Raw genomic sequence first — 25,851 nt, forward strand, 5'->3', positions numbered from 1 at the left:
ATAAATGAATAAATATAAATAATTTATATAAATAAAAAGTTAAATTAAATTCCAGCAATATCATGAAATACCAATTTCATGCAAAATATAAACTATAGATAGGTTTCGTGATTATTTTAAATTTAAATTCTTTGCCTCGAGAAAAAATCTAAATATTGACTAGGTACTAAATTGTTTTGGGGGTAAATTTACCCAATTTCTTGTAATCATTATAAATGATCCATCAAAATTACAAAGAAAGCAAATCAAAACATTTAAAATCAAAATATATCAATAGAGAAAAAAGCTTTCTTATTGTTAATTTTTAAACAAAAACTTCTTGACTTTTAATCACGAAAATCGGACGAGAACTGGTGCTTTCAACATGGTATGGCCGTAGACATATATCAACGGAAAATGTGGCAAAAATTAAATGCAAAATGCATTACGAAGAGAAAATGTGGCGTGAAATGAATGCAAAACGCTCAACAGTACAGGAATCTACGGACAAGGAAGAAAAAGAGACAAATTTTGAAATATGGATAAAATGTTAAAGCCTACGACACCAAGTATTCCCAGGCGGTCACCCATCCAAGTACTAGCTTGGCCCAATGTTGCTTAACTTCAGTGATCGGTCAAGAACTGGTGCTTTCAACATGGTATGGCCGTAGACATTTATCAAGGAAAGTGTGGCATAAACTAAATGGAAAATGCATTACCAAGAGAAAATACGTACAGGTATCTACGGTAAATGATTCTAAGTTCTAGATTGGTTTCCAGTGATTAGTGAGTTCTCTTTAACCCTGAATAAAGATATTTGTGACTGACTAAGACAGACACCCAACCCGAGCGGACTCAAGGTGATACACACCTCTTGTAGAAGTGAATCAAGCAATATTAGCTTGGTCGTTTTAGACAATGATGTAAGGTTACTTGGACAACCATATTATTTTGATATTTGTTGAAGGTCCGACCAGAAAAGTTAATTTTCATAAAATACAAGCACAAGGTAACTAAAATATTAATCCAAACAGGTATGTGTAGTACTGAAAGATTTCATTTTATCGAACAATAATAGTTGTCAACCCAAAACTCATGCCTCAACACGGAGAAAACTAAGCCTAACTGGGAACTAAATAGAGCTGCCATCTGGTGACAAAAACAGTAACTACATATTATATCATAGTGGTTGCATTGTATAAGGGCTTTAAGTGTAAAAAATAAGCATAAGCAGTTGTCTCTTGCTGTGCTGGTTTACATTTTTCACACTTTGGTATTTTTTTTTCTCAACTTATAAAAAAGGATGAAAAGATTTGCCTACGACACCAAGTATTCCCAGGCGGTCACCCATCCAAGTACTAACTTGGCCCAATGTTGCTTAACTTCAGTGATCGGACGAGAGCTGGTGCTTTCAACATGGTATGGCCGTAGACATTTAACTTTGGAAAATGTGACATATGCTAAATGCAAAATGCTACAATACAGGAAAATTATGGAGGGATGATTTATTCTATACAACTCAGGTTGCACTTAACCAAAAATAAACAGAGAGAAAACCAAGCCTACCATGAACTAAAATGCTGCTGCCATCTGGTGAGACAATTTTGTTACTGTAATTTTAAAATAAGCATGATGCCCGGGTAGCTCAGTCGGTAGAGCGTTAGGCTTTTAACCTAACGGTCCAGGGTTCGAGCCCCTGCTCGGGCGCTCTCATTTTTTGTTCAAGTCTCCAATCAGTGTGATACGTACGTAGAGACTAGAAAATAGCTGGTCAATAAGAATTCCTCGATAGTCTAGTGGTGAGGATCTCCGCCTGTCACGTGGAAGCCCGGGTTCGATTCCGGTCCGGGGAGAGATAATTTTTTCAACCTTGTGAAATTTCTTTTTTTTCCGTTAAATATTTCCGCCACTGCAAACTGTTCAATTTGGTAAAAGTATTAGCTGGCCGGTAGGGGGATCGACCCCGCAACCTTTGCGTATTAGCACAACGCTCTAACCAACTGAGCTAACGGGCCTGATTGAGATGATATGTATAAGTATTAGCACAATGCAAAAACTACATGCTTTTTTTCTTCTCTACTTGATTTTCTTTTTCTTGCCTTCCATAATGTTTTATGTCAACAAATGCTACTATTTTCTTTTCTCTTACCAAGTCCCATTAGCGCAGAGGATAGCGCGTTGGACTTCTAATCCAAAGGTCCTGGGTTCGATCCCCAGATGGGATGCTAACATTGCATTTGGCTAACCTTTTTGGGTTTATCAAAACATGGAATTTCTTAATCCGTGAACACTATATTAGCAGTCAGGATGGCCGAGTGGTCTAAGGTGCCAGACTCAAGGACAACTTCCTTGCTCTCTGATAGAGAGTGGTTGTGAGAATTCTGGTCCTCGATGAGGGCGTGGGGTTTGAATCCCACTTCTGACAAAACTATTTTTCAAAACACAACCAGGAGATGAAAAAGTGTTTGCCTGCCCCGGTGAGGCTCGAACTCACGGCCTTCAGATTATGAGACTGACGCGCTGCCTACTGCGCTACGGAGGCTTGTTGGCAGTACAGGATTACTACTCTTTTTGAATGTACAAAATGAAATGAGATGAAAATGCGTCAGCCGGGAATCAAACCCGGGTCAACTGCTTGGAAGGCAGCTATGCTCACCACTATACCACTGACGCTTTTTTTACAATATTATTATGTACGCCAAAGTGAAAACCACAAATACATATTTGCCTAGTAACTAGCACACTTAAAGAAAAGCAGAGGGCAATAAAGCTGTTTACTCTATGTAACAAGTTTCCGTGGTGTATAAATCCAAAGTTTCAAAGATTTTTACAAAACACATTCCATTGCAAAAACGCGATCTTTGGTTTGTTTAAATGTCCATTTATTTAGCATTTTTCAAGAATGTCAAGCGTGGGAAAATTTTTAGAATGTGGGAACCATTCATTTTGATTTAAATGGTACATATGATTTTCATTTAAATTCATTTTTTGGACCCGTGAGAAAATTTTTTTAACGTGAGAACAATTTAATTTTTAATTGAATTTCATTTTTTGGAAGTGTGGGAAAAAACAGGAGAAAAAATATATTTTAGTATAAAGAAATGTTCTATCAGTTTCAAACCTTTTTCATTCAATAGATCATACTGACTTTGGAAAAACTGTCAGACCGATTTTTGAAATTCAATCTGTGAAAAAAGATATTCAAGTTTTAATTTTTTGTTTTAAAAATATTATTTTACATGTATTGACGCCATCTTGGATTATGAAAATTTTTTTTTGTTAGAAGATTTTTTTCTAAAATATTTTTAAAAAATTAACTTTTTACAATAAAAAAATCTTTGAACTTAAATTGACCAATAATTCAAAGATTTTTTCTCTTTGATTTGGAAGATTTTTTATGATTTTTATTTTTAATGTCAAATAAAAACACAACAGTGAAAAAATGAAAATTAAATGAAATAACGTTTTATGATTTTATTCAAGAAATTATTTGCTAACATCACCTTTTTGTTGCAATAGAATGTTATTTAAGCAAACAAAATTTAGCATAAATGCTAAATTTTGTTTGCCCAATGTTGATTAACTTCAGTGATCGGACGAGAACTGGTGCTTTCAACATGGTATGGCCGTAGACATTAATTGTGTGGGGTTTAGTTAGGTTTGGGCTAGGATTGTTTGGGTCAAAATTCCAAAAATGTTAAGTCTACGACACCAAGTATTCCCAGGCGGTCACCCATCCAAGTACTAACTTGGCCCAATGTTGCTTAACTTCAGTGATCGGACGAGAACTGGTGCTTTTAACATGGTATGGCCGTAGACATTTGATAAAGCATTTTCACATTGTTATGTGGATATTACCATACCATCCTTCTGTTTGGTTCGTTGCGTTGCAACCAGTGCTAACTCTTGGTAATCTTGTTATAACAAGTGACAGTTTGCGTCTTGTATTTGTCTAAACTGACCAAGCTAAATTTGCTTGATCCACTTCATTAAGAGGTGTGTATTGATCCTGTGGTTGCAGTGTGAACTGTAATGCTATTTCTGTCAGAGCTGATGATAGCTCACTATTGGTAATTAGGATGCATCTGTAATACAAAGCAGAACGATGTCTGTCTGTCCCTTAAGATCTCGGTAACCACTGAACCGAATGGATTCTACTCTTCAGGGTATATACCTATTGGTCCTGCGGTGGTTTTAAGCTATTTTCTTGGGGGTGTGGGACACCCCCAACCCTCCCAAAAACAAAAAAAATCCCCCCCCTAAAGCCACTAGTAACCTGTAAAGTAGCAATCATGTATATTATGTAGCCAATAATTTGGCCTCTAGGTGTCGCATTTGTTTCAATGGAAGACCTCCTACCGAAGGTTTCATCAACAAAGTATGTCACCAACTATTTGAAAAAGTATAAATATAGCATTTCTGAGGGGACACTTCAACTGAATCATGTTTTGTGTGAAGTCGTGGAGCTGGTCAGCAAAATATCTATAGTCTTTGTCACCCATACACTGAAATCGACTCCTACTCTCATACTTACCTGGCGTGGAGGTTAACCATGAACACTAAGGTGGTTCCTCTAGGGTGAGGCTGTGCCATTGCACTCAGGCATGGCTGACCCCTACGATTACCCCAAATGTGGGTAACTCGAACGCACAATTTTTGGTAGTTGGGGACTGCGTTCGCGCATCCCCTAATAAATACAGAACAGACAACTGAATTAGAATGTGTAACTTAACCATCTAGTTCAAATTTCACTCATTAGGAGTTGCTAAAGTTTGTGTAGTTGGCCAGAAAAAGGCTTCTATCGGAGCCCAATTTAAAGTAAAGTCTTTGCTTTGAACTAGGCAGATTGACTATACTCTCTCTAACAATGATTAGGCAGCCTGCATGCTAATCTTTTGCCAGACAGTACAATAGTCAGGTTATGACTCTAAGGTAGCATACTGGAACTATTCTTCGGCATCGCTTCTCGGCCTTTTGGCTAAGATCAAAGTGTAGTATCTGTTCATATCAGCTTAATATCTGATACGGGGACCATGTGTCCCCTTCGATATTAAACTCATTTTTGTTAGGGGATAAGGACTTGGAGCTTGCTCCAGCCTTATCACGGGTTGGCTTGGTATTGCAGTACCACCAGGATCGGCCCACTTGTCCCCACTTCTAAACTGGACCACTCAATACATTGTGTACAACCTGTATCAAGTTTGCACAAGTCAAAAAGCATGCTGCCAAAAGCACAATGGCTCCACTTCCTTCATGTAGTTCAATGTTTTAATGCTAGGTGGTGCAAACCCCTAAAGTTGAATGTCATTTAATGGATAATTTTCCGCCTCAAGTTATTCTAGGGGCTTGTGTTTTTTTGGTGAATAAGCTGAACTTTGACACAATCTCTACATGTCTTTGCTGACAACTACATTAGATTGGTCAATGGAACAAGCCTAACAGCTGCCAAGGATATGGAGCTATTTGTGTTGTTTGAGCATGTCCAGGATCTACCTACAGCACGAATAAATCTTTCGCCTTTTACTAAAGATTTCCGTGTAAGTGGATCATATTGGAATTACATCCAATTTATCTGAAGGCTTTCCATGAGAGAGCCCACTTAAAGAATCATATTACAACAGGCATGTAGGGACAGGATGTCAGGATGTGTTTACCACAAAACCATTCATCTCCAACCAACCACTTCAAATTTGTAAAAATAAAACTGGCCAACCATGCTGACAAATAGCCTACGGTAGGAATGGCTAAAATTGCAGTTACCATTTGTCTAAACTGACCAAGCTATACTTGCTTGATTCACTTCACTAAAAGGTGTGTACAAGTGAACCAAGGATCACTCAGATATTGTCTTGCCGGGCTGAAGAAAGTCCTTACCTACTGCCAAAGTCTACTTACAGCAAGTCATACTCAGGTGTAAAGCTATATCAATCTGTATTTGGGTTATAAATTGACAGATTTCTGAATAATGATTTTCAGCAAGGGGTTGGGTTATACGAATAGCCAAAGAGCATACCAGCAACGTTGGTTCAGTGGTAGAATGCTCGCCTGCCACGCGAGCGGCCCGGGTTCGATTCCCGGACGTTGCAGCAATTATTTTCTACGTTAACACAACTTTTCTGTTTTCAGTGACAAGATAAGAAAGAAAGATGTAGAGTTTACAACACCAAGTGTTCCCAGGCGGTCACCCATCCAAGTACTAACTTGGCCCAATGTTGCTTAACTTCAGTGATCGGACGAGAACTGGTGCTTTCAACATGGTATGGCCGTAGACATAAAGTGACAACATGATTTTCAAACTTGTGTGAGGTTTAGTTAGGTTTGGGCTAGGATTGGTTGGGTCAAAATTCCAAAAATATTGAACCTACGACACCAAGTATTCCCAGGCGGTCACCCATCCAAGTACTAACTTGGCCCAATGTTGCTTAACTTCAGTGATCGGACGAGAACTGGTGCTTTCAACATGGTATGGCCGTAGACATAAAGTGACAACATGATTTTCAAACTTGTGTGAGGTTTAGTTAGGTTTGGGCTAGGATTGGTTGGGTCAAAATTCCAAAAATATTGAACCTACGACACCAAGTATTCCCAGGCGGTCACCCATCCAAGTACTAACTTGGCCCAATGTTGCTTAACTTCAGTGATCAGACGAGAACTGGTGCTTTCAACATGGTATGGCCGTAGACATTTACTCTGAGGGAATGCTCTACTAACTTCTGGTTTATTAAATAACATTCTAATGCAACAAAAAGGTTTAAAGTTTTACTGGTTTAAATTTTCAGACTTTTGTTTTTCTTTGTGTGTTTATTTTTTTGTTTGGTGCTTGTGTAGTACGGGGGAAAAATGATACTTGGAGATGCGGGGTATCGATCCCCGTACCTCTCGCATGCTAAGCGAGCGCTCTACCATCTGAGCTACATCCCCTTGGGTTTCACCTTATGTTCTCAGTGATTAGAAATTTCTCTTGGACAAGAAAGAAAAAGAGACAAATTTGAAATATGGATAAAATGTTAGAGCCTACGACACCAAGTATTCCCAGGCGGTCACCCATCCAAGTACTAACTTGGCCCAATGTTGCTTAACTACAGTGATTTTTTTCTTTTAAAATTTATTCATCCAAAGCGCTACAGAGTTTTATTAAAAGTGAACCCACAATAAGGGCTTTTAAAGTTACAATATGTATACAAATGATGAAAAAAAATATATAATTCTTGCAAAAAGATAAAATCACTGCAAATTATCTTTTTTGCAAGAACCATAAAACAAAAAATATAGCAGAAGAACATAATGATATCTCTTCTGTGGAGAAAAAACCCGAAAATTGAATTTTTACTCCAAAAATATGTAATCATTAAATGGATACACCAATGTACCCTACTTTATATTGGTCAAGTCAACCAAATAAGCAAGGAAATGAAAAGGCCACATTTTATTTGCATAAAACCGAAATAGAATGAAAATATATGCAGCAAAATTCATTGCCTTCCTTTTTCTAATTATTAAATATCACCTTTGTAAAGATGATTCAAACTATAAATCCTAAATAAAACTTTAAATTTAAATCAATAAAATTTAAATATCTAGGCGAAAATTTTACTTTTAAAATGAAATTATTAGAAAGTGATAAATATATATTGTAATTTGCAAAATCTGTAAATAAAATGAAATAATTATTTAACTATGCATTTTTTGTCTTAATCTATGAAATTAAGTAATCAAAAATAAAACAAAAAAAAACTTTGAAAACAAAAATAAACCAATAAAATAATTAAAATTCATAAACTTTTGTTAAAATTACGAAGTATAATATTAATACTTTAAGTTTACTTGAAAATTTTAGATTAAAATTAATAAATTTGAGTAAATCTAGGAAACCTGTCAAACAAGTTTTGAATTACACTACTCAATAAAAATTAAAATTCGGTAATAATCATAATGAAATATGCTTTTAAACCATATTTAGAAACATAAATGAATAAATATAAATAATTTATATAAATAAAAAGTTAAATAAATTCAGCAATATCATGAAATACAATTTCATGCAAAATATAAACTATAGATAGGTTTCGTGATTATTTTAAATTTAAATTCTTTGCCTCGAGAAAAAATCTAAATATTGACTAGGTACTAAATTGTTTTGGGGGTAAATTTACCCAATTTCTTGTAATCATTATAAATGATCCATCAAAATTAAAAAGAAAGCAAATCAAAACATTTAAAATCAAAATATCAATAGAGAAAAAAGCTTTCTTATTGTTAATTTTTAAACAAAAACTTCTTGACTTTTAATCACGAAAATCGGACGAGAACTGGTGCTTTCAACATGGTATGGCCGTAGACATATATCAACGGAAAATGTGGCAAAAATTAAATGCAAAATGCATTACGAAGAGAAAATGTGGCGTGAAATGAATGCAAAACGCTCAACAGTACAGGAATCTACGGACAAGGAAGAAAAAGAGACAAATTTTGAAATATGGATAAAATGTTAAAGCCTACGACACCAAGTATTCCCAGGCGGTCACCCATCCAAGTACTAGCTTGGCCCAATGTTGCTTAACTTCAGTGATCGGTCAAGAACTGGTGCTTTCAACATGGTATGGCCGTAGACATTTATCAAAGGAAAGTGTGGCATAAACTAAATGGAAAATGCATTACCAAGAGAAAATACGTACAGGTATCTACGGTAAATGATTCTAAGTTCTAGATTGGTTTCCAGTGATTAGTGAGTTCTCTTTAACCCTGAATAAAGATATTTGTGACTGACTAAGACAGACACCCAACCCGAGCGGACTCAAGGTGATACACACCTCTTGTAGAAGTGAATCAAGCAATATTAGCTTGGTCGTTTTAGACAATGATGTAAGGTTACTTGGACAACCATATTATTTTGATATTTGTTGAAGGTCCGACCAGAAAAGTTAATTTTCATAAAATACAAGCACAAGGTAACTAAAATATTAATCCAAACAGGTATGTGTAGTACTGAAAGATTTCATTTTATCGAACAATAATAGTTGTCAACCCAAAACTCATGCCTCAACACGGAGAAAACTAAGCCTAACTGGGAACTAAATAGAGCTGCCATCTGGTGACAAAAACAGTAACTACATATTATATCATAGTGGTTGCATTGTATAAGGGCTTTAAGTGTAAAAAATAAGCATAAGCAGTTGTCTCTTGCTGTGCTGGTTTACATTTTTCACACTTTGGTATTTTTTTTTCTCAACTTATAAAAAAGGATGAAAAGATTTGCCTACGACACCAAGTATTCCCAGGCGGTCACCCATCCAAGTACTAACTTGGCCCAATGTTGCTTAACTTCAGTGATCGGACGAGAGCTGGTGCTTTCAACATGGTATGGCCGTAGACATTTAACTTTGGAAAATGTGACATATGCTAAATGCAAAATGCTACAATACAGGAAAATTATGGAGGGATGATTTATTCTATACAACTCAGGTTGCACTTAACCAAAAATAAACAGAGAGAAAACCAAGCCTACCATGAACTAAAATGCTGCTGCCATCTGGTGAGACAATTTTGTTACTGTAATTTTAAATAAGCATGATGCCCGGGTAGCTCAGTCGGTAGAGCGTTAGGCTTTTAACCTAACGGTCCAGGGTTCGAGCCCCTGCTCGGGCGCTCTCATTTTTTGTTCAAGTCTCCAATCAGTGTGATACGTACGTAGAGACTAGAAAATAGCTGGTCAATAAGAATTCCTCGATAGTCTAGTGGTGAGGATCTCCGCCTGTCACGTGGAAGGCCCGGGTTCGATTCCCGGTCGGGGAGAGATAATTTTTCAACCTTGTGAAATTTCTTTTTTTTTCCGTTAAATATTTCCGCCACTGCAAACTGTTCAATTTGGTAAAAGTATTAGCTGGCCGGTAGGGGGATCGAACCCGCAACCTTTGCGTTATTAGCACAACGCTCTAACCAACTGAGCTAACGGGCCTGATTGAGATGATATGTATAAGTATTAGCACAATGCAAAAACTACATGCTTTTTTTCTTCTCTACTTGATTTTCTTTTTCTTGCCTTCCATAATGTTTTATGTCAACAAATGCTACTATTTTCTTTTCTCTTACCAAGTCCCATTAGCGCAGAGGATAGCGCGTTGGACTTCTAATCCAAAGGTCCTGGGTTCGATCCCCAGATGGGATGCTAACATTGCATTTTGGCTAACCTTTTTGGGTTATCAAAACATGGAATTTCTTAATCCGTGAACACTATATTAGCAGTCAGGATGGCCGAGTGGTCTAAGGTGCCAGACTCAAGGACAACTTCCTTGCTCTCTGATAGAGAGTGGTTGTGAGAATTCTGGTCCTCGATGAGGGCGTGGGTTTGAATCCCACTTCTGACAAAACTATTTTTCAAAACACAACCAGGAGATGAAAAAGTGTTTGCCTGCCCCCGGTGAGGCTCGAACTCACGGCCTTCAGATTATGAGACTGACGCGCTGCCTACTGCGCTACGGAGGCTTGTTGGCAGTACAGGATTACTACTCTTTTTGAATGTACAAAATGAAATGAGATGAAAATGCGTCAGCCGGGAATCAAACCCGGGTCAACTGCTTGGAAGGCAGCTATGCTCACCACTATACCACTGACGCTTTTTTTACAATATTATTATGTACGCCAAAGTGAAAACCACAAATACATATTTGCCTAGTAACTAGCACACTTAAAGAAAAGCAGAGGGCAATAAAGCTGTTTACTCTATGTAACAAGTTTCCGTGGTGTATAAATCCAAAGTTTCAAAGATTTTTACAAAACACATTCCATTGCAAAAAACGCGATCTTTGGTTTGTTTAAATGTCCATTTATTTAGCATTTTTCAAGAATGTCAAGCGTGGGAAAATTTTTAGAATGTGGGAACCATTCATTTTGATTTAAATGGTACATATGATTTTCATTTAAATTCATTTTTTGGACCCGTGAGAAAATTTTTTTAACGTGAGAACAATTTAATTTTTAATTGAATTTCATTTTTTGGAAGTGTGGGAAAAAACAGGAGAAAAAATATATTTTAGTATAAAGAAATGTTCTATCAGTTTCAAACCTTTTTCATTCAATAGATCATACTGACTTTGGAAAAACTGTCAGACCGATTTTTGAAATTCAATCTGTGAAAAAAGATATTCAAGTTTTAATTTTTTGTTTTAAAAATATTATTTTACATGTATTGACGCCATCTTGGATTATGAAAATTTTTTTTTGTTAGAAGATTTTTTTCTAAAATATTTTTAAAAAATTAACTTTTTACAATAAAAAAATCTTTGAACTTAAATTGACCAATAATTCAAAGATTTTTTCTCTTTGATTTGGAAGATTTTTTATGATTTTTATTTTTAATGTCAAATAAAAACACAACAGTGAAAAAATGAAAATTAAATGAAATAACGTTTTATGATTTTATTCAAGAAATTATTTGCTAACATCACCTTTTTGTTGCAATAGAATGTTATTTAAGCAAACAAAATTTAGCATAAATGCTAAATTTTGTTTGCCCAATGTTGATTAACTTCAGTGATCGGACGAGAACTGGTGCTTTCAACATGGTATGGCCGTAGACATTAATTGTGTGGGGTTTAGTTAGGTTTGGGCTAGGATTGTTTGGGTCAAAATTCCAAAAATGTTAAGTCTACGACACCAAGTATTCCCAGGCGGTCACCCATCCAAGTACTAACTTGGCCCAATGTTGCTTAACTTCAGTGATCGGACGAGAACTGGTGCTTTTAACATGGTATGGCCGTAGACATTTGATAAAGCATTTTCACATTGTTATGTGGATATTACCATACCATCCTTCTGTTTGGTTCGTTGCGTTGCAACCAGTGCTAACTCTTGGTAATCTTGTTATAACAAGTGACAGTTTGCGTCTTGTATTTGTCTAAACTGACCAAGCTAAATTTGCTTGATCCACTTCATTAAGAGGTGTGTATTGATCCTGTGGTTGCAGTGTGAACTGTAATGCTATTTCTGTCAGAGCTGATGATAGCTCACTATTGGTAATTAGGATGCATCTGTAATACAAAGCAGAACGATGTCTGTCTGTCCCTTAAGATCTCGGTAACCACTGAACCGAATGGATTCTACTCTTCAGGGTATATACCTATTGGTCCTGCGGTGGTTTTAAGCTATTTTCTTGGGGGTGTGGGACACCCCCAACCCTCCCAAAAACAAAAAAAATCCCCCCCCTAAAGCCACTAGTAACCTGTAAAGTAGCAATCATGTATATTATGTAGCCAATAATTTGGCCTCTAGGTGTCGCATTTGTTTCAATGGAAGACCTCCTACCGAAGGTTTCATCAACAAAGTATGTCACCAACTATTTGAAAAAGTATAAATATAGCATTTCTGAGGGGACACTTCAACTGAATCATGTTTTGTGTGAAGTCGTGGAGCTGGTCAGCAAAATATCTATAGTCTTTGTCACCCATACACTGAAATCGACTCCTACTCTCATACTTACCTGGCGTGGAGGTTAACCATGAACACTAAGGTGGTTCCTCTAGGGTGAGGCTGTGCCATTGCACTCAGGCATGGCTGACCCCTACGATTACCCCAAATGTGGGTAACTCGAACGCACAATTTTTGGTAGTTGGGGACTGCGTTCGCGCATCCCCTAATAAATACAGAACAGACAACTGAATTAGAATGTGTAACTTAACCATCTAGTTCAAATTTCACTCATTAGGAGTTGCTAAAGTTTGTGTAGTTGGCCAGAAAAAGGCTTCTATCGGAGCCCAATTTAAAGTAAAGTCTTTGCTTTGAACTAGGCAGATTGACTATACTCTCTCTAACAATGATTAGGCAGCCTGCATGCTAATCTTTTGCCAGACAGTACAATAGTCAGGTTATGACTCTAAGGTAGCATACTGGAACTATTCTTCGGCATCGCTTCTCGGCCTTTTGGCTAAGATCAAAGTGTAGTATCTGTTCATATCAGCTTAATATCTGATACGGGGACCATGTGTCCCCTTCGATATTAAACTCATTTTTGTTAGGGGATAAGGACTTGGAGCTTGCTCCAGCCTTATCACGGGTTGGCTTGGTATTGCAGTACCACCAGGATCGGCCCACTTGTCCCCACTTCTAAACTGGACCACTCAATACATTGTGTACAACCTGTATCAAGTTTGCACAAGTCAAAAAGCATGCTGCCAAAAGCACAATGGCTCCACTTCCTTCATGTAGTTCAATGTTTTAATGCTAGGTGGTGCAAACCCCTAAAGTTGAATGTCATTTAATGGATAATTTTCCGCCTCAAGTTATTCTAGGGGCTTGTGTTTTTTTGGTGAATAAGCTGAACTTTGACACAATCTCTACATGTCTTTGCTGACAACTACATTAGATTGGTCAATGGAACAAGCCTAACAGCTGCCAAGGATATGGAGCTATTTGTGTTGTTTGAGCATGTCCAGGATCTACCTACAGCACGAATAAATCTTTCGCCTTTTACTAAAGATTTCCGTGTAAGTGGATCATATTGGAATTACATCCAATTTATCTGAAGGCTTTCCATGAGAGAGCCCACTTAAAGAATCATATTACAACAGGCATGTAGGGACAGGATGTCAGGATGTGTTTACCACAAAACCATTCATCTCCAACCAACCACTTCAAATTTGTAAAAATAAAACTGGCCAACCATGCTGACAAATAGCCTACGGTAGGAATGGCTAAAATTGCAGTTACCATTTGTCTAAACTGACCAAGCTATACTTGCTTGATTCACTTCACTAAAAGGTGTGTACAAGTGAACCAAGGATCACTCAGATATTGTCTTGCCGGGCTGAAGAAAGTCCTTACCTACTGCCAAAGTCTACTTACAGCAAGTCATACTCAGGTGTAAAGCTATATCAATCTGTATTTGGGTTATAAATTGACAGATTTCTGAATAATGATTTTCAGCAAGGGGTTGGGTTATACGAATAGCCAAAGAGCATACCAGCAACGTTGGTTCAGTGGTAGAATGCTCGCCTGCCACGCGAGCGGCCCGGGTTCGATTCCCGGACGTTGCAGCAATTATTTTCTACGTTAACACAACTTTTCTGTTTTCAGTGACAAGATAAGAAAGAAAGATGTAGAGTTTACAACACCAAGTGTTCCCAGGCGGTCACCCATCCAAGTACTAACTTGGCCCAATGTTGCTTAACTTCAGTGATCGGACGAGAACTGGTGCTTTCAACATGGTATGGCCGTAGACATAAAGTGACAACATGATTTTCAAACTTGTGTGAGGTTTAGTTAGGTTTGGGCTAGGATTGGTTGGGTCAAAATTCCAAAAATATTGAACCTACGACACCAAGTATTCCCAGGCGGTCACCCATCCAAGTACTAACTTGGCCCAATGTTGCTTAACTTCAGTGATCGGACGAGAACTGGTGCTTTCAACATGGTATGGCCGTAGACATAAAGTGACAACATGATTTTCAAACTTGTGTGAGGTTTAGTTAGGTTTGGGCTAGGATTGGTTGGGTCAAAATTCCAAAAATATTGAACCTACGACACCAAGTATTCCCAGGCGGTCACCCATCCAAGTACTAACTTGGCCCAATGTTGCTTAACTTCAGTGATCAGACGAGAACTGGTGCTTTCAACATGGTATGGCCGTAGACATTTACTCTGAGGGAATGCTCTACTAACTTCTGGTTTATTAAATAACATTCTAATGCAACAAAAAGGTTTAAAGTTTTACTGGTTTAAATTTTCAGACTTTTGTTTTTCTTTGTGTGTTTATTTTTTTGTTTGGTGCTTGTGTAGTACGGGGGAAAAATGATACTTGGAGATGCGGGGTATCGATCCCCGTACCTCTCGCATGCTAAGCGAGCGCTCTACCATCTGAGCTACATCCCCTTGGGTTTCACCTTATGTTCTCAGTGATTAGAAATTTCTCTTGGACAAGAAAGAAAAAGAGACAAATTTGAAATATGGATAAAATGTTAGAGCCTACGACACCAAGTATTCCCAGGCGGTCACCCATCCAAGTACTAACTTGGCCCAATGTTGCTTAACTACAGTGATTTTTTTCTTTTAAAATTTATTCATCCAAAGCGCTACAGAGTTTTATTAAAAGTGAACCCACAATAAGGGCTTTTAAAGTTACAATATGTATACAAATGATGAAAAAAAATATATAATTCTTGCAAAAAGATAAAATCACTGCAAATTATCTTTTTTGCAAGAACCATAAAACAAAAAATATAGCAGAAGAACATAATGATATCTCTTCTGTGGAGAAAAAACCCGAAAATTGAATTTTTACTCCAAAAATATGTAATCATTAAATGGATACACCAATGTACCCTACTTTATATTGGTCAAGTCAACCAAATAAGCAAGGAAATGAAAAGGCCACATTTTATTTGCATAAAACCGAAATAGAATGAAAATATATGCAGCAAAATTCATTGCCTTCCTTTTTCTAATTATTAAATATCACCTTTGTAAAGATGATTCAAACTATAAATCCTAAATAAAACTTTAAATTTAAATCAATAAAATTTAAATATCTAGGCGAAAATTTTACTTTTAAAATGAAATTATTAGAAAGTGATAAATATATATTGTAATTTGCAAAATCTGTAAATAAAATGAAATAATTATTTAACTATGCATTTTTTGTCTTAATCTATGAAATTAAGTAATCAAAAATAAAACAAAAAAAAACTTTGAAAACAAAAATAAACCAATAAAATAATTAAAATTCATAAACTTTTGTTAAAATTACGAAGTATAATATTAATACTTTAAGTTTACTTGAAAATTTTAGATTAAAATTAATAAATTTGAGTAAATCTAGGAAACCTGTCAAACAAGTTTTGAATTACACTACTCAATAAAAATTAAAATTCGGTAATAATCATAATGAAATATGCTTTTAAACCATATTTAGAAACATAAATGAATAAATATAAATAATTTATATAAATAAAAAGTTAAATAAATTCAGCAATATCATGAAATACAATTTCATGCAAAATATAAACTATAGATAGGTTTCGTGATTATTTTAAATTTAAATTCTTTGCCTCGAGAAAAAATCTAAATATTGACTAGGTACTAAATTGTTTTGGGGGTAAATTTACCCAATTTCTTGTAATCATTATAAATGATCCATCAAAATTAAAAAGAAAGCAAATCAAAACATTTAAAATCAAAATATCAATAGAGAAAAAAGCTTTCTTATTGTTAATTTTTAAACAAAAACTTCTTGACTTTTAATCACGAAAATCGGACGAGAACTGGTGCTTTCAACATGGTATGGCCGTAGACATATATCAACGGAAAATGTGGCAAAAATTAAATGCAAAATGCATTACGAAGAGAAAATGTGGCGTGAAATGAATGCAAAACGCTCAACAGTACAGGAATCTACGGACAAGGAAGAAAAAGAGACAAATTTTGAAATATGGATAAAATGTTAAAGCCTACGACACCAAGTATTCCCAGGCGGTCACCCATCCAAGTACTAGCTTGGCCCAATGTTGCTTAACTTCAGTGATCGGTCAAGAACTGGTGCTTTCAACATGGTATGGCCGTAGACATTTATCAAAGGAAAGTGTGGCATAAACTAAATGGTAAATGCATTACCAAGAGAAAATACGTACAGGTATCTACGGTAAATGATTCTAAGTTCTAGATTGGTTTCCAGTGATTAGTGAGTTCTCTTTAACCCTGAATAAAGATATTTGTGACTGACTAAGACAGACACCCAACCCGAGCGGACTCAAGGTGATACACACCTCTTGTAGAAGTGAATCAAGCAATATTAGCTTGGTCGTTTTAGACAATGATGTAAGGTTACTTGGACAACCATATTATTTTGATATTTGTTGAAGGTCCGACCAGAAAAGTTAATTTTCATAAAATACAAGCACAAGGTAACTAAAATATTAATCCAAACAGGTATGTGTAGTACTGAAAGATTTCATTTTATCGAACAATAATAGTTGTCAACCCAAAACTCATGCCTCAACACGGAGAAAACTAAGCCTAACTGGGAACTAAATAGAGCTGCCATCTGGTGACAAAAACAGTAACTACATATTATATCATAGTGGTTGCATTGTATAAGGGCTTTAAGTGTAAAAAATAAGCATAAGCAGTTGTCTCTTGCTGTGCTGGTTTACATTTTTCACACTTTGGTATTTTTTTTTCTCAACTTATAAAAAAGGATGAAAAGATTTGCCTACGACACCAAGTATTCCCAGGCGGTCACCCATCCAAGTACTAACTTGGCCCAATGTTGCTTAACTTCAGTGATCGGACGAGAGCTGGTGCTTTCAACATGGTATGGCCGTAGACATTTAACTTTGGAAAATGTGACATATGCTAAATGCAAAATGCTACAATACAGGAAAATTATGGAGGGATGATTTATTCTATACAACTCAGGTTGCACTTAACCAAAAATAAACAGAGAGAAAACCAAGCCTACCATGAACTAAAATGCTGCTGCCATCTGGTGAGACAATTTTGTTACTGTAATTTTAAATAAGCATGATGCCCGGGTAGCTCAGTCGGTAGAGCGTTAGGCTTTTAACCTAACGGTCCAGGGTTCGAGCCCCTGCTCGGGCGCTCTCATTTTTTGTTCAAGTCTCCAATCAGTGTGATACGTACGTAGAGACTAGAAAATAGCTGGTCAATAAGAATTCCTCGATAGTCTAGTGGTGAGGATCTCCGCCTGTCACGTGGAAGGCCCGGGTTCGATTCCCGGTCGGGGAGAGATAATTTTTCAACCTTGTGAAATTTCTTTTTTTTTCCGTTAAATATTTCCGCCACTGCAAACTGTTCAATTTGGTAAAAGTATTAGCTGGCCGGTAGGGGGATCGAACCCGCAACCTTTGCGTTATTAGCACAACGCTCTAACCAACTGAGCTAACGGGCCTGATTGAGATGATATGTATAAGTATTAGCACAATGCAAAAACTACATGCTTTTTTTCTTCTCTACTTGATTTTCTTTTTCTTGCCTTCCATAATGTTTTATGTCAACAAATGCTACTATTTTCTTTTCTCTTACCAAGTCCCATTAGCGCAGAGGATAGCGCGTTGGACTTCTAATCCAAAGGTCCTGGGTTCGATCCCCAGATGGGATGCTAACATTGCATTTTGGCTAACCTTTTTGGGTTATCAAAACATGGAATTTCTTAATCCGTGAACACTATATTAGCAGTCAGGATGGCCGAGTGGTCTAAGGTGCCAGACTCAAGGACAACTTCCTTGCTCTCTGATAGAGAGTGGTTGTGAGAATTCTGGTCCTCGATGAGGGCGTGGGTTTGAATCCCACTTCTGACAAAACTATTTTTCAAAACACAACCAGGAGATGAAAAAGTGTTTGCCTGCCCCCGGTGAGGCTCGAACTCACGGCCTTCAGATTATGAGACTGACGCGCTGCCTACTGCGCTACGGAGGCTTGTTGGCAGTACAGGATTACTACTCTTTTTGAATGTACAAAATGAAATGAGATGAAAATGCGTCAGCCGGGAATCAAACCCGGGTCAACTGCTTGGAAGGCAGCTATGCTCACCACTATACCACTGACGCTTTTTTTACAATATTATTATGTACGCCAAAGTGAAAACCACAAATACATATTTGCCTAGTAACTAGCACACTTAAAGAAAAGCAGAGGGCAATAAAGCTGTTTACTCTATGTAACAAGTTTCCGTGGTGTATAAATCCAAAGTTTCAAAGATTTTTACAAAACACATTCCATTGCAAAAAACGCGATCTTTGGTTTGCATTTTTCAAGAATGTCAAGCGTGGGAAAATTTTTAGAATGTGGGAACCATTCATTTTGATTTAAATGGTACATATGATTTTCATTTAAATTCATTTTTTGGACCCGTGAGAAAATTTTTTTAACGTGAGAACAATTTAATTTTTAATTGAATTTCATTTTTTGGAAGTGTGGGAAAAAACAGGAGAAAAAATATATTTTAGTATAAAGAAATGTTCTATCAGTTTCAAACCTTTTTCATTCAATAGATCATACTGACTTTGGAAAAACTGTCAGACCGATTTTTGAAATTCAATCTGTGAAAAAAGATATTCAAGTTTTAATTTTTTGTTTTAAAAATATTATTTTACATGTATTGACGCCATCTTGGATTATGAAAATTTTTTTTTGTTAGAAGATTTTTTTCTAAAATATTTTTAAAAAATTAACTTTTTACAATAAAAAAATCTTTGAACTTAAATTGACCAATAATTCAAAGATTTTTTCTCTTTGATTTGGAAGATTTTTTATGATTTTTATTTTTAATGTCAAATAAAAACACAACAGTGAAAAAATGAAAATTAAATGAAATAACGTTTTATGATTTTATTCAAGAAATTATTTGCTAACATCACCTTTTTGTTGCAATAGAATGTTATTTAAGCAAACAAAATTTAGCATAAATGCTAAATTTTGTTTGCCCAATGTTGATTAACTTCAGTGATCGGACGAGAACTGGTGCTTTCAACATGGTATGGCCGTAGACATTAATTGTGTGGGGTTTAGTTAGGTTTGGGCTAGGATTGTTTGGGTCAAAATTCCAAAAATGTTAAGTCTACGACACCAAGTATTCCCAGGCGGTCACCCATCCAAGTACTAACTTGGCCCAATGTTGCTTAACTTCAGTGATCGGACGAGAACTGGTGCTTTTAACATGGTATGGCCGTAGACATTTGATAAAGCATTTTCACATTGTTATGTGGATATTACCATACCATCCTTCTGTTTGGTTCGTTGCGTTGCAACCAGTGCTAACTCTTGGTAATCTTGTTATAACAAGTGACAGTTTGCGTCTTGTATTTGTCTAAACTGACCAAGCTAAATTTGCTTGATCCACTTCATTAAGAGGTGTGTATTGATCCTGTGGTTGCAGTGTGAACTGTAATGCTATTTCTGTCAGAGCTGATGATAGCTCACTATTGGTAATTAGGATGCATCTGTAATACAAAGCAGAACGATGTCTGTCTGTCCCTTAAGATCTCGGTAACCACTGAACCGAATGGATTCTACTCTTCAGGGTATATACCTATTGGTCCTGCGGTGGTTTTAAGCTATTTTCTTGGGGGTGTGGGACACCCCCAACCCTCCCAAAAACAAAAAAAATCCCCCCCCTAAAGCCACTAGTAACCTGTAAAGTAGCAATCATGTATATTATGTAGCCAATAATTTGGCCTCTAGGTGTCGCATTTGTTTCAATGGAAGACCTCCTACCGAAGGTTTCATCAACAAAGTATGTCACCAACTATTTGAAAAAGTATAAATATAGCATTTCTGAGGGGACACTTCAACTGAATCATGTTTTGTGTGAAGTCGTGGAGCTGGTCAGCAAAATATCTATAGTCTTTGTCACCCATACACTGAAATCGACTCCTACTCTCATACTTACCTGGCGTGGAGGTTAACCATGAACACTAAGGTGGTTCCTCTAGGGTGAGGCTGTGCCATTGCACTCAGGCATGGCTGACCCCTACGATTACCCCAAATGTGCACACTTTTCCTCAACAGTTTAGCGGATTTAAAACCAACACGCAACAAGCGGTCAATGGATCCTATAAATAAACATATTTGCTGAATCAAAACTGGTTTTACCTAAATTGTATCTGTTCCTTCTTCAGAATTATAGAATTTCAAAGATTTTAACCAAAAATGTGCGATGATTTGACTTTAAAATAGCATTTAATCTTAATGTACATGGCTTAGTAATATAAGTTTGTCATATTTGTTGAGGTTTTAAAACAATATTTCTATAGACAATTCAACACTGCATATTTAGGATTTATAACAATGGTTATTTTATGCATTATGAGTGATATAAAAAGTCATATCAAAAGTACTTTTTATATATTAATTCTAATTGTTTAGATACTTTGCCGTTTATTACACAAAAGTAAATATTTTTGTTCTAAACCATTTTGAATTTTATATGGATAAAATAATTAATATACTGAACAAGGATGACAACATCCATAAAAGCGAAGCAATGAAACGGTAGGGCAAACGGACATAAACACTTTTATAGTGTCAGAACTCAATAATCAGAATATAAAAGTACAAGAGTACAAAATTGTAAGTAAATTTGTTAAAAAAACTGCTTGATACAGGATAATGTTTATGCACATACTTACATTTTTAGGACTTGATTATAGAGTTTCATCGCTTATAATATTGTACTTTGTGTCCCAGGAATTATATACCAAAAATCAGATCAAACGGAGAATTAGATCACATAAAAATGTGTTGTTAAAAAAGTTGTTAAGTTATCAACATGTTTTAAATGAACGTACGGACATTCTGGTAATGATTATAGAGTTGCTACGCTTTATAATCGTACCAGACTACTACAGGAATGACCATGCAAAGTTTGAAATCGATAGGCACAATCGCTATTTTTTATATTGAGCTAGTATATCTTAATTAAACACCAAATTATTGTCTTGTGTATTTAAGATTATTTAGCAATTGAAAAAAATTATTATTTAATTTTGTATCTTATTTAAGACATTGCAAAACCTTTTTCAAAATGTGATCATAATCTAAATAGGTCAAAGATTTTGGTCCTTGTTGATCTATAATTACATTTTTTTTAAAACAAGACTCTTTCAAGATAAAGAATAAAGGATAGAAGCATATACATACAACAAGTTTCTTTAATAATGCAGGATTTTACGTTAACAAACTAATAAAGGTTAGTCATTAGGTTAGATTAGAAAACCTTTACATCTCATTCTGCTGCTTGATTTTAATTTCTTTTATTTTTCTATATTTATTTTTCGTCTGTCTGTCCATAAAGGATAGATCTTATCGTTAATTTAGGCATTTTATAATTGTCCTATTTTTTTATACTTGGCATGGTTGGTTATTTCTGTAGTAGTAGTAAGGTACGATTTAGAAAGAATAGCAATTCTAAAATCGTTGTCTATTTACAAAAAGTTGATTTGAAACATTTTTTATATTCCTACTACAAAAAGGTAGAATGTTATAAACAAAGCATATCAAAAATGTAGGAATGTCCTTAAACAGTATCCTATATTTTGCAACAAATTTACTTACATTTTTTTAGACTTATACATATATGTATATATGCTTTTTCAGTTATGACACTCTACAATTGTTAATGTTTTTTTGTCCTACCCTTTCATAGATTCACTTTTATGGAAATTTTCATCCTTGTTATTTAATGTATATTCAACTATTAAGTTGTAAACTAATTTGACTAGGTATACTTATTATTAACAGTCCTTTGATATAATCAATTAAAGGCCTAATGTCTTCAACAATCTATTGTTTATGTGGTTGATAACTTAATACTATCGTGTCTTTTTTACATACAAAATTCGAGTGTCAATGCTAATTGTTTCTATGTAAACAAGGATGACAACATCTATAAAAGCGAAGCTATGAAACCGTAGGATAAACTGACATTAGCATTGTGCAGTTTAAGAAGTGAATAATCAGAATATAAAGTTATAAAAGTCGGAACAAATGTGGAAGTAAATTTGTTTAATTGTTTGTAATTAAAAAAACTGTTTAAATACAGGATAATGTTAAAGGACATAATTACATTTTAGGACTTGATTATAAAGATGCTTTGCTTTAAACATTGAACTTTGTTGTCCTAGGAATCAGTATTCCAAAAATCAGATCAATTAGATAATTTTTACACATAAAAATTTGTTGTTAAAAAAAAGTTAAAATCAACATATTAAAAATGGGCGTATGGACATTCTGGTAATGATTATAGAATTGATACGCTTTCTAAACCGTATCTAATTAGTACAGGAATAACCTTGCAAAGTTTGAAATCGATAGGAAAATTCAAACATGTCTAACTGTTACTTACGGACGGACAGACTAACCGACCCCAATTGTAGAAAAGCTTCAATTTTAAAAAAAAGTATATGTTGTAAATCAATTGTGCCAGTATTTTTAGTTAAATGATATGTTTATTTTTTATTACTGTTTTTACTTTCTAAGTTTAAAATTTCAAGGTAATTTGAAGAAAAACAAGCATTAATTAAAGTCAGAAGTTACCCCCGTCGACAATTTTATAAGTTATAATTAATCTACAAAAAAAGGTTTTTAAAACAACTACTACTTTCATGTGTTAAGGGTAATATACAGCATATATATTTTACATCAAAGGTCATTTTAAAGTCAAATCATCACACAATTTTTGTTAAAATCTTTGAAATTCTATAATCGCGAAGAAGGAACAGATACAATTTAGGTAAAACCAGTTTTGATTCAGCAAATGTGTCTATTTATAGGATCCATTGGCCGCTAGTTGCGTGTCGGTTTTAAATCCGCTAAACTGTTGAGGAAAAGCGTGTGTGGGTAACTCGAACGCACAATTTTTGGTAGTTGGGGACTGCGTTCGCGCATCCCCTAATAAATACAGAACAGACAACTGAATTAGAATGTGTAACTTAACCATCTAGTTCAAATTTCACTCATTAGGAGTTGCTAAAGTTTGTGTAGTTGGCCAGAAAAAGGCTTCTATCGGAGCCCAATTTAAAGTAAAGTCTTTGCTTTGAACTAGGCAGATTGACTATACTCTCTCTAACAATGATTAGGCAGCCTGCATGCTAATCTTTTGCCAGACAGTACAATAGTCAGGTTATGACTCTAAGGTAGCATACTGGAACTATTCTTCGGCATCGCTTCTCGGCCTTTTGGCTAAGATCAAAGTGTAGTATCTGTTCATATCAGCTTAATATCTGATACGGGGACCATGTGTCCCCTTCGATATTAAACTCATTTTTGTTAGGGGATAAGGACTTGGAGCTTGCTCCAGCCTTATCACGGGTTGGCTTGGTATTGCAGTACCACCAGGATCGGCCCACTTGTCCCCACTTCTAAACTGGACCACTCAATACATTGTGTACAACCTGTATCAAGTTTGCACAAGTCAAAAAGCATGCTGCCAAAAGCACAATGGCTCCACTTCCTTCATGTAGTTCAATGTTTTAATGCTAGGTGGTGCAAACCCCTAAAGTTGAATGTCATTTAATGGATAATTTTCCGCCTCAAGTTATTCTAGGGGCTTGTGTTTTTTTGGTGAATAAGCTGAACTTTGACACAATCTCTACATGTCTTTGCTGACAACTACATTAGATTGGTCAATGGAACAAGCCTAACAGCTGCCAAGGATATGGAGCTATTTGTGTTGTTTGAGCATGTCCAGGATCTACCTACAGCACGAATAAATCTTTCGCCTTTTACTAAAGATTTCCGTGTAAGTGGATCATATTGGAATTACATCCAATTTATCTGAAGGCTTTCCATGAGAGAGCCCACTTAAAGAATCATATTACAACAGGCATGTAGGGACAGGATGTCAGGATGTGTTTACCACAAAACCATTCATCTCCAACCAACCACTTCAAATTTGTAAAAATAAAACTGGCCAACCATGCTGACAAATAGCCTACGGTAGGAATGGCTAAAATTGCAGTTACCATTTGTCTAAACTGACCAAGCTATACTTGCTTGATTCACTTCACTAAAAGGTGTGTACAAGTGAACCAAGGATCACTCAGATATTGTCTTGCCGGGCTGAAGAAAGTCCTTACCTACTGCCAAAGTCTACTTACAGCAAGTCATACTCAGGTGTAAAGCTATATCAATCTGTATTTGGGTTATAAATTGACAGATTTCTGAATAATGATTTTCAGCAAGGGGTTGGGTTATACGAATAGCCAAAGAGCATACCAGCAACGTTGGTTCAGTGGTAGAATGCTCGCCTGCCACGCGAGCGGCCCGGGTTCGATTCCCGGACGTTGCAGCAATTATTTTCTACGTTAACACAACTTTTCTGTTTTCAGTGACAAGATAAGAAAGAAAGATGTAGAGTTTACAACACCAAGTGTTCCCAGGCGGTCACCCATCCAAGTACTAACTTGGCCCAATGTTGCTTAACTTCAGTGATCGGACGAGAACTGGTGCTTTCAACATGGTATGGCCGTAGACATAAAGTGACAACATGATTTTCAAACTTGTGTGAGGTTTAGTTAGGTTTGGGCTAGGATTGGTTGGGTCAAAATTCCAAAAATATTGAACCTACGACACCAAGTATTCCCAGGCGGTCACCCATCCAAGTACTAACTTGGCCCAATGTTGCTTAACTTCAGTGATCGGACGAGAACTGGTGCTTTCAACATGGTATGGCCGTAGACATAAAGTGACAACATGATTTTCAAACTTGTGTGAGGTTTAGTTAGGTTTGGGCTAGGATTGGTTGGGTCAAAATTCCAAAAATATTGAACCTACGACACCAAGTATTCCCAGGCGGTCACCCATCCAAGTACTAACTTGGCCCAATGTTGCTTAACTTCAGTGATCAGACGAGAACTGGTGCTTTCAACATGGTATGGCCGTAGACATTTACTCTGAGGGAATGCTCTACTAACTTCTGGTTTATTAAATAACATTCTAATGCAACAAAAAGGTTTAAAGTTTTACTGGTTTAAATTTTCAGACTTTTGTTTTTCTTTGTGTGTTTATTTTTTTGTTTGGTGCTTGTGTAGTACGGGGGAAAAATGATACTTGGAGATGCGGGGTATCGATCCCCGTACCTCTCGCATGCTAAGCGAGCGCTCTACCATCTGAGCTACATCCCCTTGGGTTTCACCTTATGTTCTCAGTGATTAGAAATTTCTCTTGGACAAGAAAGAAAAAGAGACAAATTTGAAATATGGATAAAATGTTAGAGCCTACGACACCAAGTATTCCCAGGCGGTCACCCATCCAAGTACTAACTTGGCCCAATGTTGCTTAACTACAGTGATTTTTTTCTTTTAAAATTTATTCATCCAAAGCGCTACAGAGTTTTATTAAAAGTGAACCCACAATAAGGGCTTTTAA

The 25,851-nt window shown here is 36.0% G+C and overlaps 1 protein-coding gene, 42 non-coding genes and 1 pseudogene across 43 annotated transcripts in view; 20 read left to right on the forward strand and 24 right to left on the reverse strand.

The window, feature by feature from the left end:
* LOC145307034 (uncharacterized) overlaps positions 1-885 on the reverse strand; it is a 22,689-nt gene extending 21,804 nt beyond the window's left edge. Inside the window, exon 1 of the mRNA XM_080149373.1 lies at positions 851-885. The gene's annotated coding sequence lies outside the window, so the exon portion shown is untranslated. The remainder of the gene's footprint in view (positions 1-850) is intronic.
* LOC145307792 (5S ribosomal RNA) lies at positions 534-652 on the reverse strand. Its single transcript, XR_013875661.1, has one exon. It is a non-coding gene; the product is annotated as a 5S ribosomal RNA (ribosomal RNA).
* Positions 886-1,293: 408 nt separating the features above from the next.
* Positions 1,294-1,412, reverse strand: LOC145307720 (5S ribosomal RNA). Its single transcript, XR_013875590.1, has one exon. It is a non-coding gene; the product is annotated as a 5S ribosomal RNA (ribosomal RNA).
* Positions 1,413-1,613: 201 nt separating this feature from the next.
* On the forward strand, positions 1,614-1,686 carry TRNAK-UUU (transfer RNA lysine (anticodon UUU)). Its single transcript has one exon. It is a non-coding gene; the product is annotated as a tRNA-Lys (tRNA).
* Positions 1,687-2,131: 445 nt separating this feature from the next.
* Positions 2,132-2,204, forward strand: TRNAR-UCU (transfer RNA arginine (anticodon UCU)). Its single transcript has one exon. It is a non-coding gene; the product is annotated as a tRNA-Arg (tRNA).
* Positions 2,205-3,679: 1,475 nt separating this feature from the next.
* LOC145308562 (5S ribosomal RNA) lies at positions 3,680-3,798 on the reverse strand. The gene has a single exon (XR_013876386.1). It is a non-coding gene; the product is annotated as a 5S ribosomal RNA (ribosomal RNA).
* A 707-nt stretch (positions 3,799-4,505) lies between these two features.
* LOC145307943 (U1 spliceosomal RNA) lies at positions 4,506-4,670 on the forward strand. The gene has a single exon (XR_013875786.1). It is a non-coding gene; the product is annotated as a U1 spliceosomal RNA (small nuclear RNA).
* A 267-nt stretch (positions 4,671-4,937) lies between these two features.
* LOC145308033 (U2 spliceosomal RNA) lies at positions 4,938-5,129 on the forward strand. The gene has a single exon (XR_013875867.1). It is a non-coding gene; the product is annotated as a U2 spliceosomal RNA (small nuclear RNA).
* Positions 5,130-5,458: 329 nt separating this feature from the next.
* LOC145308085 (U5 spliceosomal RNA) lies at positions 5,459-5,576 on the forward strand. Its single transcript, XR_013875916.1, has one exon. It is a non-coding gene; the product is annotated as a U5 spliceosomal RNA (small nuclear RNA).
* Positions 5,577-5,994: 418 nt separating this feature from the next.
* On the forward strand, positions 5,995-6,065 carry TRNAG-GCC (transfer RNA glycine (anticodon GCC)). Its single transcript has one exon. It is a non-coding gene; the product is annotated as a tRNA-Gly (tRNA).
* Positions 6,066-6,131: 66 nt separating this feature from the next.
* Positions 6,132-6,250, reverse strand: LOC145308630 (5S ribosomal RNA). Its single transcript, XR_013876453.1, has one exon. It is a non-coding gene; the product is annotated as a 5S ribosomal RNA (ribosomal RNA).
* Positions 6,251-6,337: 87 nt separating this feature from the next.
* On the reverse strand, positions 6,338-6,456 carry LOC145308458 (5S ribosomal RNA). The gene has a single exon (XR_013876289.1). It is a non-coding gene; the product is annotated as a 5S ribosomal RNA (ribosomal RNA).
* An 87-nt stretch (positions 6,457-6,543) lies between these two features.
* Positions 6,544-6,662, reverse strand: LOC145308584 (5S ribosomal RNA). Its single transcript, XR_013876407.1, has one exon. It is a non-coding gene; the product is annotated as a 5S ribosomal RNA (ribosomal RNA).
* A 165-nt stretch (positions 6,663-6,827) lies between these two features.
* Positions 6,828-6,900, reverse strand: TRNAA-AGC (transfer RNA alanine (anticodon AGC)). Its single transcript has one exon. It is a non-coding gene; the product is annotated as a tRNA-Ala (tRNA).
* Positions 6,901-8,471: 1,571 nt separating this feature from the next.
* On the reverse strand, positions 8,472-8,590 carry LOC145307794 (5S ribosomal RNA). The gene has a single exon (XR_013875663.1). It is a non-coding gene; the product is annotated as a 5S ribosomal RNA (ribosomal RNA).
* A 642-nt stretch (positions 8,591-9,232) lies between these two features.
* On the reverse strand, positions 9,233-9,351 carry LOC145307721 (5S ribosomal RNA). Its single transcript, XR_013875591.1, has one exon. It is a non-coding gene; the product is annotated as a 5S ribosomal RNA (ribosomal RNA).
* Positions 9,352-9,551: 200 nt separating this feature from the next.
* TRNAK-UUU (transfer RNA lysine (anticodon UUU)) lies at positions 9,552-9,624 on the forward strand. The gene has a single exon. It is a non-coding gene; the product is annotated as a tRNA-Lys (tRNA).
* A 75-nt stretch (positions 9,625-9,699) lies between these two features.
* On the forward strand, positions 9,700-9,771 carry TRNAD-GUC (transfer RNA aspartic acid (anticodon GUC)). Its single transcript has one exon. It is a non-coding gene; the product is annotated as a tRNA-Asp (tRNA).
* Positions 9,772-10,071: 300 nt separating this feature from the next.
* TRNAR-UCU (transfer RNA arginine (anticodon UCU)) lies at positions 10,072-10,144 on the forward strand. Its single transcript has one exon. It is a non-coding gene; the product is annotated as a tRNA-Arg (tRNA).
* A 244-nt stretch (positions 10,145-10,388) lies between these two features.
* On the reverse strand, positions 10,389-10,461 carry TRNAM-CAU (transfer RNA methionine (anticodon CAU)). The gene has a single exon. It is a non-coding gene; the product is annotated as a tRNA-Met (tRNA).
* A 1,159-nt stretch (positions 10,462-11,620) lies between these two features.
* On the reverse strand, positions 11,621-11,739 carry LOC145308563 (5S ribosomal RNA). The gene has a single exon (XR_013876387.1). It is a non-coding gene; the product is annotated as a 5S ribosomal RNA (ribosomal RNA).
* A 707-nt stretch (positions 11,740-12,446) lies between these two features.
* Positions 12,447-12,611, forward strand: LOC145307944 (U1 spliceosomal RNA). Its single transcript, XR_013875787.1, has one exon. It is a non-coding gene; the product is annotated as a U1 spliceosomal RNA (small nuclear RNA).
* A 267-nt stretch (positions 12,612-12,878) lies between these two features.
* LOC145308034 (U2 spliceosomal RNA) lies at positions 12,879-13,070 on the forward strand. The gene has a single exon (XR_013875868.1). It is a non-coding gene; the product is annotated as a U2 spliceosomal RNA (small nuclear RNA).
* Positions 13,071-13,399: 329 nt separating this feature from the next.
* On the forward strand, positions 13,400-13,517 carry LOC145308086 (U5 spliceosomal RNA). Its single transcript, XR_013875917.1, has one exon. It is a non-coding gene; the product is annotated as a U5 spliceosomal RNA (small nuclear RNA).
* A 418-nt stretch (positions 13,518-13,935) lies between these two features.
* TRNAG-GCC (transfer RNA glycine (anticodon GCC)) lies at positions 13,936-14,006 on the forward strand. The gene has a single exon. It is a non-coding gene; the product is annotated as a tRNA-Gly (tRNA).
* A 66-nt stretch (positions 14,007-14,072) lies between these two features.
* On the reverse strand, positions 14,073-14,191 carry LOC145308631 (5S ribosomal RNA). Its single transcript, XR_013876454.1, has one exon. It is a non-coding gene; the product is annotated as a 5S ribosomal RNA (ribosomal RNA).
* Positions 14,192-14,278: 87 nt separating this feature from the next.
* LOC145308459 (5S ribosomal RNA) lies at positions 14,279-14,397 on the reverse strand. Its single transcript, XR_013876290.1, has one exon. It is a non-coding gene; the product is annotated as a 5S ribosomal RNA (ribosomal RNA).
* Positions 14,398-14,484: 87 nt separating this feature from the next.
* LOC145308585 (5S ribosomal RNA) lies at positions 14,485-14,603 on the reverse strand. Its single transcript, XR_013876408.1, has one exon. It is a non-coding gene; the product is annotated as a 5S ribosomal RNA (ribosomal RNA).
* Positions 14,604-14,768: 165 nt separating this feature from the next.
* Positions 14,769-14,841, reverse strand: TRNAA-AGC (transfer RNA alanine (anticodon AGC)). Its single transcript has one exon. It is a non-coding gene; the product is annotated as a tRNA-Ala (tRNA).
* A 1,571-nt stretch (positions 14,842-16,412) lies between these two features.
* Positions 16,413-16,531, reverse strand: LOC145307795 (5S ribosomal RNA). Its single transcript, XR_013875664.1, has one exon. It is a non-coding gene; the product is annotated as a 5S ribosomal RNA (ribosomal RNA).
* A 642-nt stretch (positions 16,532-17,173) lies between these two features.
* On the reverse strand, positions 17,174-17,292 carry LOC145307722 (5S ribosomal RNA). The gene has a single exon (XR_013875592.1). It is a non-coding gene; the product is annotated as a 5S ribosomal RNA (ribosomal RNA).
* A 200-nt stretch (positions 17,293-17,492) lies between these two features.
* TRNAK-UUU (transfer RNA lysine (anticodon UUU)) lies at positions 17,493-17,565 on the forward strand. Its single transcript has one exon. It is a non-coding gene; the product is annotated as a tRNA-Lys (tRNA).
* A 75-nt stretch (positions 17,566-17,640) lies between these two features.
* Positions 17,641-17,712, forward strand: TRNAD-GUC (transfer RNA aspartic acid (anticodon GUC)). Its single transcript has one exon. It is a non-coding gene; the product is annotated as a tRNA-Asp (tRNA).
* A 300-nt stretch (positions 17,713-18,012) lies between these two features.
* On the forward strand, positions 18,013-18,085 carry TRNAR-UCU (transfer RNA arginine (anticodon UCU)). Its single transcript has one exon. It is a non-coding gene; the product is annotated as a tRNA-Arg (tRNA).
* Positions 18,086-18,329: 244 nt separating this feature from the next.
* Positions 18,330-18,402, reverse strand: TRNAM-CAU (transfer RNA methionine (anticodon CAU)). Its single transcript has one exon. It is a non-coding gene; the product is annotated as a tRNA-Met (tRNA).
* Positions 18,403-19,540: 1,138 nt separating this feature from the next.
* Positions 19,541-19,659, reverse strand: LOC145308564 (5S ribosomal RNA). The gene has a single exon (XR_013876388.1). It is a non-coding gene; the product is annotated as a 5S ribosomal RNA (ribosomal RNA).
* A 707-nt stretch (positions 19,660-20,366) lies between these two features.
* On the forward strand, positions 20,367-20,499 carry LOC145307963 (U1 spliceosomal RNA; annotated as a pseudogene).
* Positions 20,500-23,644: 3,145 nt separating this feature from the next.
* On the forward strand, positions 23,645-23,836 carry LOC145308035 (U2 spliceosomal RNA). The gene has a single exon (XR_013875869.1). It is a non-coding gene; the product is annotated as a U2 spliceosomal RNA (small nuclear RNA).
* Positions 23,837-24,165: 329 nt separating this feature from the next.
* LOC145308088 (U5 spliceosomal RNA) lies at positions 24,166-24,283 on the forward strand. The gene has a single exon (XR_013875919.1). It is a non-coding gene; the product is annotated as a U5 spliceosomal RNA (small nuclear RNA).
* Positions 24,284-24,701: 418 nt separating this feature from the next.
* TRNAG-GCC (transfer RNA glycine (anticodon GCC)) lies at positions 24,702-24,772 on the forward strand. Its single transcript has one exon. It is a non-coding gene; the product is annotated as a tRNA-Gly (tRNA).
* Positions 24,773-24,838: 66 nt separating this feature from the next.
* On the reverse strand, positions 24,839-24,957 carry LOC145308632 (5S ribosomal RNA). The gene has a single exon (XR_013876455.1). It is a non-coding gene; the product is annotated as a 5S ribosomal RNA (ribosomal RNA).
* An 87-nt stretch (positions 24,958-25,044) lies between these two features.
* On the reverse strand, positions 25,045-25,163 carry LOC145308461 (5S ribosomal RNA). The gene has a single exon (XR_013876292.1). It is a non-coding gene; the product is annotated as a 5S ribosomal RNA (ribosomal RNA).
* Positions 25,164-25,250: 87 nt separating this feature from the next.
* LOC145308586 (5S ribosomal RNA) lies at positions 25,251-25,369 on the reverse strand. Its single transcript, XR_013876409.1, has one exon. It is a non-coding gene; the product is annotated as a 5S ribosomal RNA (ribosomal RNA).
* A 165-nt stretch (positions 25,370-25,534) lies between these two features.
* Positions 25,535-25,607, reverse strand: TRNAA-AGC (transfer RNA alanine (anticodon AGC)). Its single transcript has one exon. It is a non-coding gene; the product is annotated as a tRNA-Ala (tRNA).
* Between the last annotated feature and the right edge of the window lie 244 nt (positions 25,608-25,851).

The sequence above is a fragment of the Acartia tonsa genome, chromosome 15, assembly GCF_053477335.1.
Source record: "Acartia tonsa isolate MP-2025a chromosome 15, ASM5347733v1, whole genome shotgun sequence".
Taxonomy (NCBI): domain Eukaryota; kingdom Metazoa; phylum Arthropoda; class Copepoda; order Calanoida; family Acartiidae; genus Acartia; species Acartia tonsa.